We start from the raw sequence: 15,650 nt of genomic DNA, 5'->3' as shown, positions 1-15,650 counted from the left end.
TCCTGAATTTTATCTTTTAAACTGAGACCTCAATGGTTTATTTTAAGATACTTCTCTAAAGCCAGGGACACAGAACCTATTACCTTTTCCTTGTCCCCACCTCCCAATTCTATACCTAAGAAGAGAAAAACGAAATCATTTTAGAACATCTGAACATCTGGGGATTGAGATTATGTTCCAAGCTCCTACAAACGGTGTCGGAAGTTATACAATTTATCAGCTATCTATTCTGAGTCTGGGACATTCATAGCGCTATCTCATTTAATGCTCACCACAAAACAGCTCAGAGGTTGTCCTTACCCCCAAATGAAAAAAACTAGAGATCAGAGAGGGTAAACAACTTGTCTAAGATCACAAAGGAAGCAAGATAAAGATTTCAGATTTAAACCCCCATTTTTGGTCCCCCATGCCATGCTCATTCCGTCACCCTGGGCCATATCTCTTTAGAAATGCTATCTTTACTTTGGACATATCCCTTTCAAAACCACCTAATGTTGTTCCACACCTTTGGTTGACCAAGTAGTAGATGATAAAGACATTACATACAAGACAACGGTATGTTTTGTGTTTTAGGATTATTTCCCAGATAATTGCTGAGGGGATCACTTATAGTCCCTCACTGCACAAAAATTACAAATCCTCCCCCTCCCCAAACTCCTCAAGGTGATGTTCTGGCCTGGGATTTAGTTTCTCCAGATATCCCGCTGTCTAAGCAAGCTATTAGCTCTTTCTATAGTGGATGTGTTCCTGCTCTCATTTTCGGCTTAACAATACTCATCCATCTGGGTAATCCTTCTTTAGGTTAAAGAGTGGTGGAGAGCTTTGGGGTTGTTTATCTTCCAAATAGGTAGAGCAACAGCCCAGCAAAGCTATAAGCTCATAAGCTTCCTGATTCTTCCTTGCCAAAACAATTAAGCTCAGAGCCAGAGGCTTTCTCTGGGGGAGATAAGATAGTATGTCCACATCACCATTAACTCCTGCCAAGTTCCTGCTCTGCAAAGAAGCCAGCTTTCTAGTTGGTGGCCTTCTGATGCCTCACCTCCCTGAATCACACCTCAATTGTGGATCTTCCCTTCCTTTAACCCAAAGTCAAAACACCATGACTTCTTTGCTTTCCACTTTCTCACCCCAAATCCTTGGGTTTCTTTTCAGACCTGGTTATGGTGGCAACTTTTCTACTGACCCCATATAATCTGGCAAATAATCTCATCACTTTGTATTTTAAAAAAGAATGTTTCTAAAGTAAAACTCTTGTTTTCCTTTCCAGTCTTCATTTTAAGGAAGCAGTAATATTTTTCTTGTACTCAGCAATTCCCAGGTGTCTGGGGGATAAAAGGAACCTTTTCTTCCTTTCTTCTCCCCCTGGTGGTTGCTTTTTCTCCTACTCCTTTCACCCCAATCTGCTGGATAACAACATCAAAATACACCTGGGAAACACACACAACTCAAGCTCCAACTCTTGATGACCACTTACGAAACAGAGATGAAGTAACTCTACAAAATATGACATCTAGTTGAAACTTGATTCTCTTTTCTTTATTAAAAATAATATTCCTTATATCTTAAGATATCTTAAGATATATCTTATATCTTTATCTAAACTTTATCTTAAAACTTAGACTTACAGTAAAAAATGCAAACAATATGTATTTTTAATGACGGGCCTCTCTGCTGCCCACAGGAACCTGGTTGTTGGCTGGAGTACAGGTATGAATGATCAAGAAGTGTGGGGAAGGAGTTGTACATACTTGTAACATATTACACGCTAGGGCCTCTGCGCACAGACAGAGAAAGATTTGGCCTCTTTTTGCCCTAAATTTTTAATATTAGCATCTCCCATCTTGTTCCGCTTTCAAGTCAGCTGGCCTTGTAGAAGTATCAGTAAGGCTCTGTATAAGCTGGCCCCACCACCACCATCCCCAAATCTTCCCTCGGTTAACCTCTGCAGAGCACTATCCTCACTCCAGACTTAGATGCCTTATACTGTGCATCACTTCATTCATCCTACACACATATGCTAAGTGACCAGTCTATTCTAGGCCCTGACTTCACATTTTTACTTCTGGGTAATGCTCCCCACCCCCTCTTCAGTCTTCTAATGGCACTACTGGTGAAGGAAGTGGTTCAAAGTCACATAACCAAGAATGGGCAGAGGAAAGATTCAGAGCAAAAGTGGAAGCTGTGAACCAACACATGGTGCCAACTCTGGGGTCTATTACACTTAAATCAGGAGGCCTTTTCCTCTCCCATTCCCGTTCTTTCCTTTCTTCACCTAATAGTTCTCCTGAAAGACAAAGTCAATTGAAAATAAAACAGAATGAAGTACCTTAAGCTAGTGGATAGTTGAAACGAGGAGGCATTAATACAGATGAGTGTTTTGCTTTCTTAAAATCAATGAATACTACATACAATCTGACATGCAGTCATCTCTGCATTTATATCTCCATGATATCCCCTTCCTTTGCCATTGTATGTCAGCCATCCATCATTACGAAGATCAGCGTAATTATCCAGGGAAAGAAAGCCATTTTAGGAAAATATGTTCATTTGGAGAACATGCCTCCTGAACACAGGTAGTGGGTCTCATTCCCTTTCTGGGATCAGGGCAGGATGAGAGCATGAGGGGAAATAACTGAATCTTCGTTTTTGGCAAGGTCTGTCATCAAAATTCTCTCACTTTCATAATCCACATGAACAACTGATTTATTTTTCACTGTTGGCATAATTATACTTGTATGCATGTTGGTAGTGTGCAGGAAGACCAACAACACATTCCACGTATTCCTGTATTACCATCTGGACCGTCTTTGGCTGACCCTAGTTGTAGGCACACAGCCCTTGCTGTGCCTCCATCAGGCACACAGCCTAGAGACACTCTAAGGAATTTTCCTCCAGAACCACCACAGTCAGTCAACACAACCAGAGCTACCTGTCCCTGATGGGGACAGGTCTACGCCTCTGGGAAACCAGGAACAAGCCACCTGCCCAGACACTCCAAGGCAGAAGCATCTAGCAGACACAATCTCAGATTAACGTCCCCCTCACCAGCTCTCAAGCTGACTTCAGACACCTGGGTATTTCCCTTGAGGGGGTGCAACGTTCCTGAAGCTAGTGCAATACAAGGACAATGTGTGCAGCAGACAGAGCAAGCTCTCCTATTCCTTCTCCCTGCTCCAAAAATGCAATATATTGTCCTCCATAGAGGACGTGTCATATACTAAACTGACAAGAAAAGATACTACACTTGATCTTAGCCAAAAGGCTGAGAAGCGATCCACAGGAACAACTGAAAAGGTGAAAGTTTTCCAAAGCTGTGGGCGCAATAAGGCATTGTCTGCAGAGAAAGAATTCCAACCTCTGCCTACATAAAGAGAATTAATGAAAATCAGAGTATGTACTTTAAGGAACATATTAGGAAGCTTTGGCCGAGGTGAAGAGTGTTCTCTGTCTCCTTATTACAGTGTTACGGCCATTGTCTCATTTCCTGACAAATTGTAAGGGAACATTTCCCACTGACAGTACACACTGCCCTCTGAGAGTAACTTGGGTCCTCAGGATGCTGTAAATGTGACAGGGGAATCCAGATGTTCAGTCCGTGGGAGGTTCGTATCAGAACATAGCCATCTCAGCACAGACACCTCACTGTCTCATCGAGGTGCTGGGCATGAGGCCAGAACAAGCGAGACAGGTGAAGGCCCCACCAGGCAATCCCCACCACGTGGGTCTCCTATCTTGCATCCTTACCCTCGCTGAAGAGTTTCACAGGCCAGCAAATTCATCCCCACCCACCAGACCTCCCCTTCCGGCATCACTTCTGCTCAGGGAGCAGGGAGGTTGCAGAGGTAGTTGGTCCTTGTTGATCCTTAAAATAAGGACCGTGGTCACTAGTGAGAATGGAGCCATGCACAGCATCTCCAGCTAACTTGCCTCCATTCCTCCTGACTTGAGCTTGCCTTGCTAGCCAGAAACCCCTCAACCCCTGCTGACCGAACAGGACTTTTCATCTCCCTAAAGCATGGAGCTTAAAGAATTAGTTGTAATTTCACCAATCAGAGGAATGATATAGAGGTGTCATCAACTAGCAAACCACACATGTGCCCTGACACAACAGTAAGACCACCTTTATGCTGCCAGTGCAATTGGCGCCTGGCATATACTCGGGTAATTATGCCCAGAACTCCAAAGAAATATGTAAAACAAATGATTTCTTTTAACCTGCCATCAAACCAACAAGCAAAAGACGCCTTTGTTAGATGTCCTCAAACATTTGATTTCCTGTTTAAACACATCACTCAACACATTATGTGGTGGGATATAAGATAGAAACAGGGAGCAGGGCTGAGCCCTGCCATCTGGAGTAACACACTTCAAGGAGATGAAGTTCGCAGACGGCATGCTATTTATGGGACAGGAAGGGTCTCTGGATTTTCTTTAGGTCCTTATTCTCCCCTCCCCCAGGACCGTGATATAGGTACTTCTTGTGCCTTACCTGAAGCAGAACAAAAAAGGAAAAGAGAAGAGTGGGGAAAAGGGGAAGTGGTACAACTTTGTCTTCCTTGTAGTAGTTTTTCTTTATTCTAGTGGAAAGAAGAACAATTTGGAAAGATGCATTATAATCGTGCAATTGCTAACTGAGCAGTTTGAGTCATCACAGAACTCCCACTCTGTTACGAAGAACCCAGAACTATGGGAGCCTGATGCCAAACTGGCCTGAAGGAGAAGCCTGAAGAAGTCTGACCCCCTAAAGGAGTCAGGAGGATGTTTTTAAGGTCATCAAGTTCTAGGAAGAAAGCCGAGCTTAATTAAGCTTAATTCGTGGTGAGAAATCATTCCTTAGACCTGGTTTTCTTTGAAAAACATACTCCTCACTTACACTCATCTTTATGCTAGGATGAGCTTCATGATATTAGCAACATTCACTCTGGCACTACACTCGGCCAGAGTACAGACCTTACCTTGGCGTCTATTTATGTATGTATGTAGCAGTACTGTTTTCCTATTCAGGACACCAGATCCTATTCAAACAGCCATGGATTTTAGGAATTAAAACTTCTATAGGCTAAAGCCACAATCAGAAACATTTTAAATGATGTTAAAGTTCAAATCTAATCACTTATTACCTGAATTTGTTGTTCTGATTGCTGTACTTGGATAAATACAGTCCCGAGACCTATTTAGTGTGCCAGTTTTGTTTCCCTCATAACATTCAATTCAACATATAGTAAAACAAAACAAAACAACAACAACAAAAACATGATACAACAAGAAGTAGAATGTCCGGAAATAAATATAAAATATTGAAAGTGTTTTTTTTAACATTTATTTACTTTTGAGAGATAGAGCGAGACAGAGCACGAGCAGGGGAGGGGCAAAGACAGTGGGGGGGACACAGAATCTGAAGCAGGCTCCAGGTTCTGAGCTGTCAGCACAGAGCCCAATGCAGGGCTCGAACTCAGAAACTCATGAGATCATGACCTGAACCGAAATCGGACGCTTAACCAACTGAGCCACCCAGGCGCCCCTAATATAAAATATTTTAAATAATATAAAGCATCAGGCCAAATAAAAAAAAATATTGATGATAACTATGATGAAAACAAAGGTCAGGGCAGAAGAGAAACAAAGAGGTTCCAATGCGAAAAAATTTTTAAATTTTTTGTAATGTTTATTTTTGAGAGAGAGAGAAAGAGAGAGACAGAGCTTGAGTGCGGGCAGGGCAGAGAGAGAGAGAGAGAGAGAGAGAGAGAGGGCGACGCAGAATCCAAAGCAAGCTCCAGGCTCCAAGCTGTCAGCACAGAGCCCAATGTGGCACTTGAACTCATGAACTCACACACTCACAAGATCGTGACCTGGGCCAAAGTCAGACACTTAACCGACTGAGCCACCCAGGCACCCGAGTGCAAAAATTTTTAAATGTCCTTTCCTAGTTAGGTGAGCAAACAATATTTTGTGTAAAAATAGCCTTGTCCAACAATTGATTTTATGTTTCTTTTTGGAAAAAGATGAATTATCTTTTTCAAAACATTCCACACATACACAAAAACAGCCACTCCCAGATGCATGTAGTAGAACTTGGTATTTGTGTCTCAGAAATTACAATCTCATAAAGAGGGTGGTTTTGCTACTAGTGAGACTGAGTTCTTAAAATGGCCAGCTAAGCTGCTGCAGTCCAGATGTATTTTTGTCTTCCTCTATCTCTATTGTGAATTATTTAAAGCAGCCTACTCCACAGTTTGAATTTGGCCCACATTTTAAATCAAGTTCACCAAAATAACATGCTCAATGTACTAATTTCCATTTAATAGAAATATTTCTATAAATTTCTAATACCACTGAAAGGCAGTATGAAGCAAAGCACAAAAATATGTCTAAAAACACACTTTATCCCAGGAGAAATTAATCTTTATACAAAAATATCATGCAAATATTTATTTGCAAAGAATTCCAAGCATGTCTCTAGAAAACCACATTTATAAACAAACTAGTGGGGCTGTTTAAAAAGACTCTCCACCAAATTGGTGGTTCTTTCATGTTTTTTAAATTACTTTTATAGAAATGTATTGTGTATGAAGGACCTACATGATTTTTGACTGGATAGGGCATTTTCATTTTTAAAAAGTAAAGATGTGTAGAGTATTACTACAATTTATTGGGACCAATTCTTCCCACAGCCAAGCTATCTCCTACAGGGACAAATTTTCTAGAAAAATAAATGAAGCAAATTGGAAAAGAAGGAAGATCATAGAATCTCAAACCTGGATGTTCACCTCTGCCTTTTCTAAATTACTAGGAACATTTTCAGGTCACACAGGAATTCATGGGCCCTCCTAGGGGTCTTTGGTTTCATGATACTGGTTTGTAAGTCTCTCAGTCTGCTCCAAGGCAATTCTAAGCAAAATCTTAAAGTATGCCTCTGTGTTTGAGAATACCCGTGTCATTTTCCTTGGCTCTACCTTAACTTCTATTTGTGCAATGACCTTGTAAAAATTATAACAGGCACCCATCCAACCAACACATCCATCCACACCCAGCCAATTTATATATAAATACAAATTTGTATTTTTGTACACATTAGATTTACTCTGCTGTATTTTGACAGTGTTGTCTTGTGATATCATACAGATTAACGTTTCTGTGATATCATACAGATTGTTTCTTTTTTTTAATTTTTTTTAATGTTTATTTATTTTTGAGACAGAGAGAGACAGAGCATGAACGGGGGAGGGTCAGAGAGAGAGGGAGACACAGAATCCAAAGCAAGCTCCAGGCTCTGAGCTGTCAGCACAGAGCCCAATGTGGGGCTTGAACTCACAGACCATGAGATCATGACCTGAGCTGAAGTCAGATGCTTCACCGACTGAGCCACCCAGGTGCCCTACAGATTAATGTTTCTACTAAAGAGAGTGACTATTTCTGCAATAGTTACCTGGGGGAGAGGAAAGTCCTTAGAAAAATTGGACCTTGGAAGACAGACCTTAAATTTAAGGCTGGTGGTGTTCTCCAGCCTGAACAATTGCCCAAACTAGAAACTAATGGGGGAGGCAAAATTTTACCTCACCTTCTTAGGGTTCTTTTTGGCTGACCTGAGAATCAAATTGACATAGGATAAATCAACAGGAGAAAGGCATATAAATTCATTTATTACAAGTTTTACAGAATGTGGGAGGCTTCATAAGGAATGAAGATCAAAGAAATGGCAAAACCTATTTGCTTTTTTATATTAGGTTGAACAGACAAGCAATTCTGGAAAAGTGACTGAACTATGTGCAGAGGCCAAGGGAAGAGAATTATTTTCACAAGGTCTGTTTGTGTAGAATTCTCCATCTCAACTTCTCATCCTTGATGGTAAGAATGATACTTTTATTTTGGTACAGGGAGGACATCTTTCATACAGGAATTTTATGTCCTGCTTTTAAGAAAAATAAGGAGGGTCAGAGTGTTTTTCTTGTATTTGCTGTCACTCATGTGCCTTTAGCTTAAAATAGCCAATATGTGGCATATTTTGGAGTTGCATGTTCTGAACTCCTTCAAGATCATAAATCACACACATTCAGCACTTCCATTTAGATATCTAAACAGCATCTTCAATTCAGTGTGTCCATACTTAAACATGCTCTGTTGACTGCTTCCCCCATGTCAGTTGATGGCAACCGTTCCCAGTGGCTCCAACCTAAAGACTCAATACTTCCCTTTTTTTCTTACTCATATTCACTGGAAATCTACGGGCACCACCTTCAAAGTATATCCAGAGTCTGGCCCCTTTCTACCATCTCCCTTGCTCTCACCCTGCTATGATGCACTTGTCACAACTGGATTATTGAGACACCTTCCACACCAGCTCTTCAGCATTTACCGTGTTTCCCTATAGTCTATTCTCAGCACAACAACCCAAACCATTCTGATAAAAATGAAGTTCAAATCATGCCACACCTCTGTGAAAAGCCCTCCCGTGATTGCACATTTCACTCTGGAAAAGCTAAAGTCCTTACTGTGGCCTCAAGGCTCCTATGACCACTTTTTCCTGGTCCTCCCCTCCTAGCCCACTCCCCTCTAGCCACACCGGCCTCTGCACCCTTCCTCTAATGAGCCGGGCATGCTACCAACTCTAGGTGCTGGCTCTTTCCTCTGCCTGGAAAACTCCTCCCACCCCCATATGTTCACGTGGTTAATTCCCATAAGTCCTTCAAATCATGTCTCATCAGATTTCACCTTCTCTGTGAGGCTTCCTCATATTACTCTATTGTGTATTGCAGAGAGAGCACAAACACACAAACTCCTTGCTGGCATTTCCAACTTCCCTTAAACTGTTCTATTTTTCTCCATGGCACTTATTTCAATCTAATAAAACTTATTTATTAGGTTTTGTTATTGACTGCTTGCTGCTTGATGAGGGTGAGGTTTTTTTTGGTTTTGGTTCTTAGGCTTCCTGATGTATGGCATCGTCATACCATAGAGTGGGTGCTCAATGAACAACTGTTCAGTGAAGGGATATGAGCAGAACAGATGTGATCTCTTGCCATCAAGAAGGTTACAGTCCACAGGAGTGATAACTCTTTTCTCTCTAGGCTTCCTTTTGTGCTCATGACCTCGATGAACCTAGATGGGACTGAAAGTGCCAGAAGATGCTCTGAGGTGAAGGAGGAAGGATGGCCTATTCCTTCCATGAGCAGCTATACTGAAGCTGCTAGACCATGACTTGGAGAGAAAGGAGTTATTCCCCTTTTCCCCCCAGTTTTATTGAAGTATATCTGACAAAACTGTAATATATTAGTATACAACATAATGATTTGATACACATATACCTTTTGAAAGGGTCCCTCCCTTTCACACATTTATCTGTGTGTGTAAGAACACTTCTACTCTCTTGGAAAATTTTAATTGACTAATACAGTATTATCAACTATAGTCACTATTTTACACATTATACCCTCAGATATTATTTAACTTATAACTGAAAGTTTGTACCTTTTTAGCAACTTCTCTCTATTCCCCACCCCAATTAGCTCCTGGCAATCATCATTCTACTCTCTGTTTCTATGAGTTTGACTTTCCCCTTGCCCCCAGATTCCACATATAGGAGGACTCTCCAGGGTACAACAGGGTCAAGTCAGAGGGGAGCTGCCTTACAGTCATTCCCGTGGCAGTCTCTCTCTGAGGTCACTCTTGGGAATGAGTCAGATTTTCCTCAGGTTGCTGGTAGGTTTCCCTAAAGCCTCCATGACACATACTACAGGCAATGACGCCCATCTCCATCTGCTTTAACTGCACCTCCTATAGTGTCTTATATATCCACCCCAACCTTGGCAAAACTTCTGCTGTCTCAGGGAAGGTGTTTTCAATGAGCCATTAGGAAGTACAATCAATACTTATCAATCCAGTGGTTCTTTGATGTAGAGCTATACAGTGATGTGAACTATCTCAGGCAATCTAGGAGAGATCTATTGGGTAAAGAGAGTCCTCCAGATCCCCTCAGCCAGCTCTCATAGATAAATAATGACTTTGTCAACTCAACTAGGCCCCTTCTCTATGTGTTGCCCTCCTCCAGGAATTCATATTTGGTGCTTAGTATGACAGAAAATATTAACAGTCTGAGAAATTCTAGGAGAAAGGAAAACTAGTTAATTCAATTGCTTCCTGATGGTAAGAAATGTTAGTAGAACTAGAATTAACTGTTTAAAGTCATAACAACACCATTTAACAAAATATTCATCTTCTAAGGAAATAATGACCTGTGTCTGTGCCCAAGTGATGTACTGATTCAAAGAAACTGTCTCATTTATCTTTATAGCCTCCCCAGAAGCTAGCACCGTGCCTGGCCAAAGAGCTGCTCAATAAATGTGAAAAATACAATATTCAGTCAGCCAACAAAATCAAAATATAGAGCTCACATTATCTCCTTTCTCTTCTTATACATCCAACTGTGGATATGTGTGACAGTTAGCTCTTTGGTCCCCAAACAAGCAAACCATTTTCCCCCTATTAATGAACAGGGACCATGGTATTATATTACAAGGCATGGTTGAGACATTTATTACCCAGGAGCCAAATTTAATAGCTTTTGCAATTTCCCTTTAATGTCCAAATTCGAGCTTCTTTGAAAATTAATTAAGTTATGGTTTATTGGGGAACTGCCCCCAGACAGCAAACCCATGACTCCCCATCCAAATTTATATCACACCAACTTGTTGTTTCATGCTTCTCTCAAGTCTTCAACTTATCTAGCCCAATGCTGTCTTGAAAGGTAATCACTTATCTGAACATCAGTTCAAAGTTCTACCCAGGTAAGGCATATAGAACACTGGCTTCCTGATTTATGTTATTTTTAGAAGTTATTTCAAGAGACTGAATCTAAGGTTTCAGTTTTTTAAAAACATTTCTGTGTCAGGGACCTCTTCAACAGTTTGGTGAAACCAACAGATTAATTCATAAAATAAAATATATAGAATTACAAAGGAAATCAGTTATTAGCATTTTTGACATTCCATAGGCCAGTAGAGAATTCTACATGCCCTGAAATTTAAATCTGTGGATTAACTATGTTTTAACTATTCATTATTAACCATTATAGAGTACCATCTCTACATACCTAGATTGACTTGGAATTTAATATAGAAGTAAGTAGTAACTAAGCAACCTAACTTAAAATCTATAAAACAGCTATGATCATATTTCCATCTAAATAAGTAAGTTTAGCCATCTTGTTGTTAGCCTCTCCTGGCAGACTACACTTGTACTGTACCTGGTTTGCCACATATTGAGACTCTCCCTATCAATGTGACTTTGACACTTGAACTTTTCCAAATTCCTCCCAAGTCAAAATAATTTTAATTCACTGAGAATTTCTTGGGGATTTCTAGGTATAGTTGAAGTAGGATGCTCTGTTACCTATATAAATGGCTTTCTTCCATCACCTGCAATTTTACATAATTTGTCCCTTCTGCATAATATCTGGAATATATCCATGAATAATGAATGGTCTGTCTTCTTGTTCTTCTCCTGACCAAGTACAGCTGGTGAAAATATCCTGCTTGGTCCTTATTCTCTCTGAGGATGAAGACGCAGCCCTCTGTGACCTGACTTAGTTTGGGCCTGGGGGTTACTCCTAGAGATTTCCCATCTCCCTACAATTTACTGAGGTCCGGAAGGCACTACTTGAGCTGGAGATGACAGCTGAAGAGAAAAATGAAGTTGATAGCTAGTAATAATAATTATTATTATTATTAATAACTCACTTATAATAAAAATTGTCATTATCATTATTCATTTCATCTGTTGAGTAATTATAAATATTTTACTTGTATGACATGTCCTAATTCTGAATTTCATTGAAAGACATTAGGTGTAGCTCACATATATCCATTTGTACACACACATGCTATAGGGTTTATTCAACAAATACTATGTGCCTACTCTGTATTAAACACCATATAAACTATTACTAATCTGTTAAGGTTGTCCTAGTGAGCTGGGAACCCTGGAAATGCCCTGAATTTAAAATGTTAAAATTATGTTGATGTGTTCCAACCCAACCAAGCTTCTGACACCTTCCAGCTCTAACTCTACTCAAGTGCAAAATTTTTAACAATGAACAGTAGCTATTTTGAATCAGCTTTCAATATGTTGCAATGACACTTTCACAACTCAATAGCCAAAACCTCACCGTTAGAAAATTGTAAAAGGTATGAAAAATGTCAGCCCAAAGGCAAAATCATTTAGCAATTTAAAAGTGAAAGCAGAAATTTGTTAGAAAAAGTAATCTTTTATCTTGAGTTCTTGTTTTCCTTCTGAAAAGTATGTGTAGTTAATTTGTGTGAAAGGCCCTTTCCATTTTATTTTACAAATAAAAGATGTGCTAATTAAGCTAGAAGTCAAGGACTTTACTAAAAGAAATATGATAAGCTCTTTCCCAATTAGCAATTTACTTGGTGAATATCATGGCTTAAAATGTGAGACACAGAAAATATCCAATATGCATACCTTCCAAGACGATTTTGCAGTATCTTTGAGAACAGAGATAAAGCCAAAGAACCACTCTTCTCCTCAAATATGTACGTTAACAAGACGGACCTTTGTGGAGAGAAGAGTCATTTCTAATCAAACCAGAATCTGTACCTTCCTTTCCAGAAAGACAACTGAACCAAACAGCCATTTGTTGGTTTGGAATTACTTTAAATTATTTTAGAAGACGTCAAAAAATAAATTATATTTTCCTTTTTGCATGTGTTTTTCCAATCCTTTCAAGAATAAAATGTTCATTTGGGGCCATGACAATTAAAATAGAAATGTCTTTGGCATAAACTCGTCATTCTAGCCTGCAGGCAAAATATAAAATTGTTGTTAAATTGGAGTGGACCAGAAAATGGATGATAAAACTTGTCCGTGAAACTTCTGCTAATAACAAACATTTGTCCCGTGACATGTACTGTAAGTAATAACACATGACCGGGGATGGATGTGTCATTGTCCCGAACAGCCGGTTTGGGTGCCTTTTACGGCCGTAGACCAAGTTCACCTAGCCCTTCAGTTGTGGCTTCCTATGAAACTGTGAGGGTTAAAAAATGCCCTTTAATCTAAGAAATACTTCAGAAGACAATTCCCTGGTGTCATGGTCTCAGTTGCTCTTCCTTCAAAGTTTTCAAGGCAGCTTGGGTTGTTGTTATTTAACACAAACCAAGCACAAATTTCAGGTTCTATTTAATGCTTCACCAGCATTTACTATTTCCTAATAGCTATGCCATTTATTCATTTGTCAACATTTCTCTTTCACTCAGCAGTTAGAGAAGATAAGAAGCAGTCCTGGAAGAGGCAGAGAGTTGGTAGCTGAAGGGCCCATGTCAATGGCACAGGCAGTAAATCCTTCCTTTCGTCTGGCTTTATTTTACCATATTTTATTGAATCTAAGACATCACAGATGGTAAGATTCACCATTTTATGTACCAATACAAAAAAGAATATGCATTTTCAATCAATCTATGATATAACACCTTAATGATAGTTCTGCTTGAAGTCTGGGTGGGCCACACAGACTTCTTTGCCCAGAAATTTCCATTATCTATTCCACATCACTTGGCATTTTCTCTTGCTTTCTCTTACACCGCTTGGCCTGTACCAGGAATTCTTTTGCACGTCTCTCAGTAACAAAATGTCTTTAGGTCCCCTAAAGCACTTGGCCGCTCTTTCCAAGAAAAGAAAGAATTGCAGTCACCTCTCCGACAAAGAACGTTTGCTTCACTAGTATCAAGTTCATGGCCAGCTGCTGTCTTTGTGCATACACAGCCACTTTTCAAGTCAAGGCTGAATAATAGGCTTCTTGTTGGAAACTTCTCAAGTGGCATTTACACTCGAGTTATATGTACCTTCCAACATTGCACACAAGCTCAATCGACATAGCAATAACATAAACAATTATGACAAAGTTTGCAGGCAGTGGCCATTTCACCATGACTACTGCCTGGCTGACAGCAATTCTGTGATGTCTCTTGATTTCAGAGATGTTAAAATATGTGAAAAACTGGGCTTCTTAGAACATTTAGCAGAACACTGTCTAATCTGTTCACACACTATAAGGTAGCAAATTCAAAGCCCCACAGAGCCAATTAAATCATTCACAGTAGTCTAGTTTTATATAAAAAGCATGTGCCTTCGATGTCAAATATTTCCTGCCTCACTTTTAATAGAAATGTGGATACAAAGGAATACTGTACACCACGAGGAGAAAAACCAAGTTCCACAATCAGGAATGGTAGCAAACTAAGGAATGTATGCCCCATCTATAGGGGGCAGATGCCACATAGCTCAGATCAAATGTTAACCTGTCGATCATCCTGTAAGGACACTTTGAACACAATATTGTTCAATCTTCTAATTTTTCAAGAGAAGCTGGGCACCTGGGTTTTTATATGAAATCTCTTAAGTTTTGGCAGCTAATTCAAAAATTTCATAACACTATGCATGCCACACAAAGCAAATCTGTGTGCCACATCTGGTCCATAATTCACCAATTTGTGGTGCACACAAGATAAACCTTACATAGGTCAGCCATGTCATAAACACGGCCATTTGTCCTGTGGGTATTAATGAAAAAACGATCAGCATGACTGGAAAAGTGATCCTATCATGTGACTTCTTTGCCCACAAAGCATCAGGGCACCTTAGGCACCAGTAGAAATACTGAACCAGAAAGTTTTTTTAGCTAGTTCATTTTGAATGTTGTTCTTAAAACTGTCAATGTGTAACTGAACCAAGTCACTAGGCTTAGAACTAGGAATAAGCAGCTTTTCATAAAGTAAAACTTGATCGCTTCTCGGCCTTTTGGCTAAGATCAAGTGTAGAAAGTAAAACTTGATTGGTTTTTTTAGCTACAATATTTCTTTAAAAATGAGAATTACTGTCCTGGATCCCAGGTTTGCTTGGTGCCCTCTGAACTACAGCACCTCACTGAACCAGAGGACTCACTGTCTCCAGCCTCCTGGCTCTCTTGGGGCTGTGTGAGGAGGAAGCCCAGATGCCCGGCCCAGAAGAACTGAAGTAGAAGGCAGGGCTGACTACTTGGGAGTGCCCTTCCCATTGTCTCTGCTTCCTAGACCTAGAAAATATAACTTTTCTCCCCCTTAGAGAAAGGAGATGGGAGAGTAAGAGCAGCGACTCTTACTATGGCTCTCCCCAATGCACTCAAGGCTAAGAGCCTGCCAAGACTCTGAATCTGAATATACCTGCTCTCATAATGGAACTCAAGACATGGGCTCCTTCAGGGAACTTGATTTTCTAGGCTCAATTTTCCCATCTGTAAAATGAATGAAAGCAAATGTTTTCCATCTGGGTTCTGAGAAAATTTAGGGACTCGGCTACTGTGCTTAAAGAAGAGGATCTGGTTTTATACAGTTTGCATTTGGTCTTAAAGGTAAGGCTTCCATTTAACAGGAACATGTAACACCTAAAAAACAAAAACAAAAAACGTAGTGTTGAAAAACACCAGCCAGGTGATCTAAGTGATCTGTAATGAGGCCTCTCCGGGTTGAATGCTTTGATTATAAAACTTCCCCAACATGTACGTGCATTTCAATACTGTTCTCGGAAAGTAAAATGCAGAGACATTTCCAGATTAAATAGTAACTCCAGCTTTTACCCAAAATATGAGTCACTATGAAAAT

At 40.0% G+C, this 15,650-nt stretch overlaps 1 protein-coding gene, 1 non-coding gene and 1 pseudogene across 2 annotated transcripts in view; 1 reads left to right on the top strand and 2 right to left on the bottom strand.

Moving 5' to 3' along the window:
- Nucleotides 1-15,650, bottom strand: part of TTC29 (tetratricopeptide repeat domain 29) — a 674,033-nt gene that overhangs the window by 437,299 nt on the left and 221,084 nt on the right. The window lies entirely within an intron of this gene.
- LOC128776838 (U2 spliceosomal RNA) lies at nt 3,087-3,274 on the bottom strand. The gene has a single exon (XR_008421998.1). It is a non-coding gene; the product is annotated as a U2 spliceosomal RNA (small nuclear RNA).
- On the top strand, nt 14,796-14,956 carry LOC128776849 (U2 spliceosomal RNA; annotated as a pseudogene).

The sequence above is a fragment of the Panthera pardus genome, unplaced genomic scaffold (assembly GCF_024362965.1).
Source record: "Panthera pardus isolate Hobbes unplaced genomic scaffold, ASM2436296v1 HiC_scaffold_13, whole genome shotgun sequence".
NCBI classification, from domain to species: domain Eukaryota; kingdom Metazoa; phylum Chordata; class Mammalia; order Carnivora; family Felidae; genus Panthera; species Panthera pardus.
Note: the sequence above shows the minus strand (reverse complement) of the source record. Positions and strands in the feature narration are given on the sequence as shown.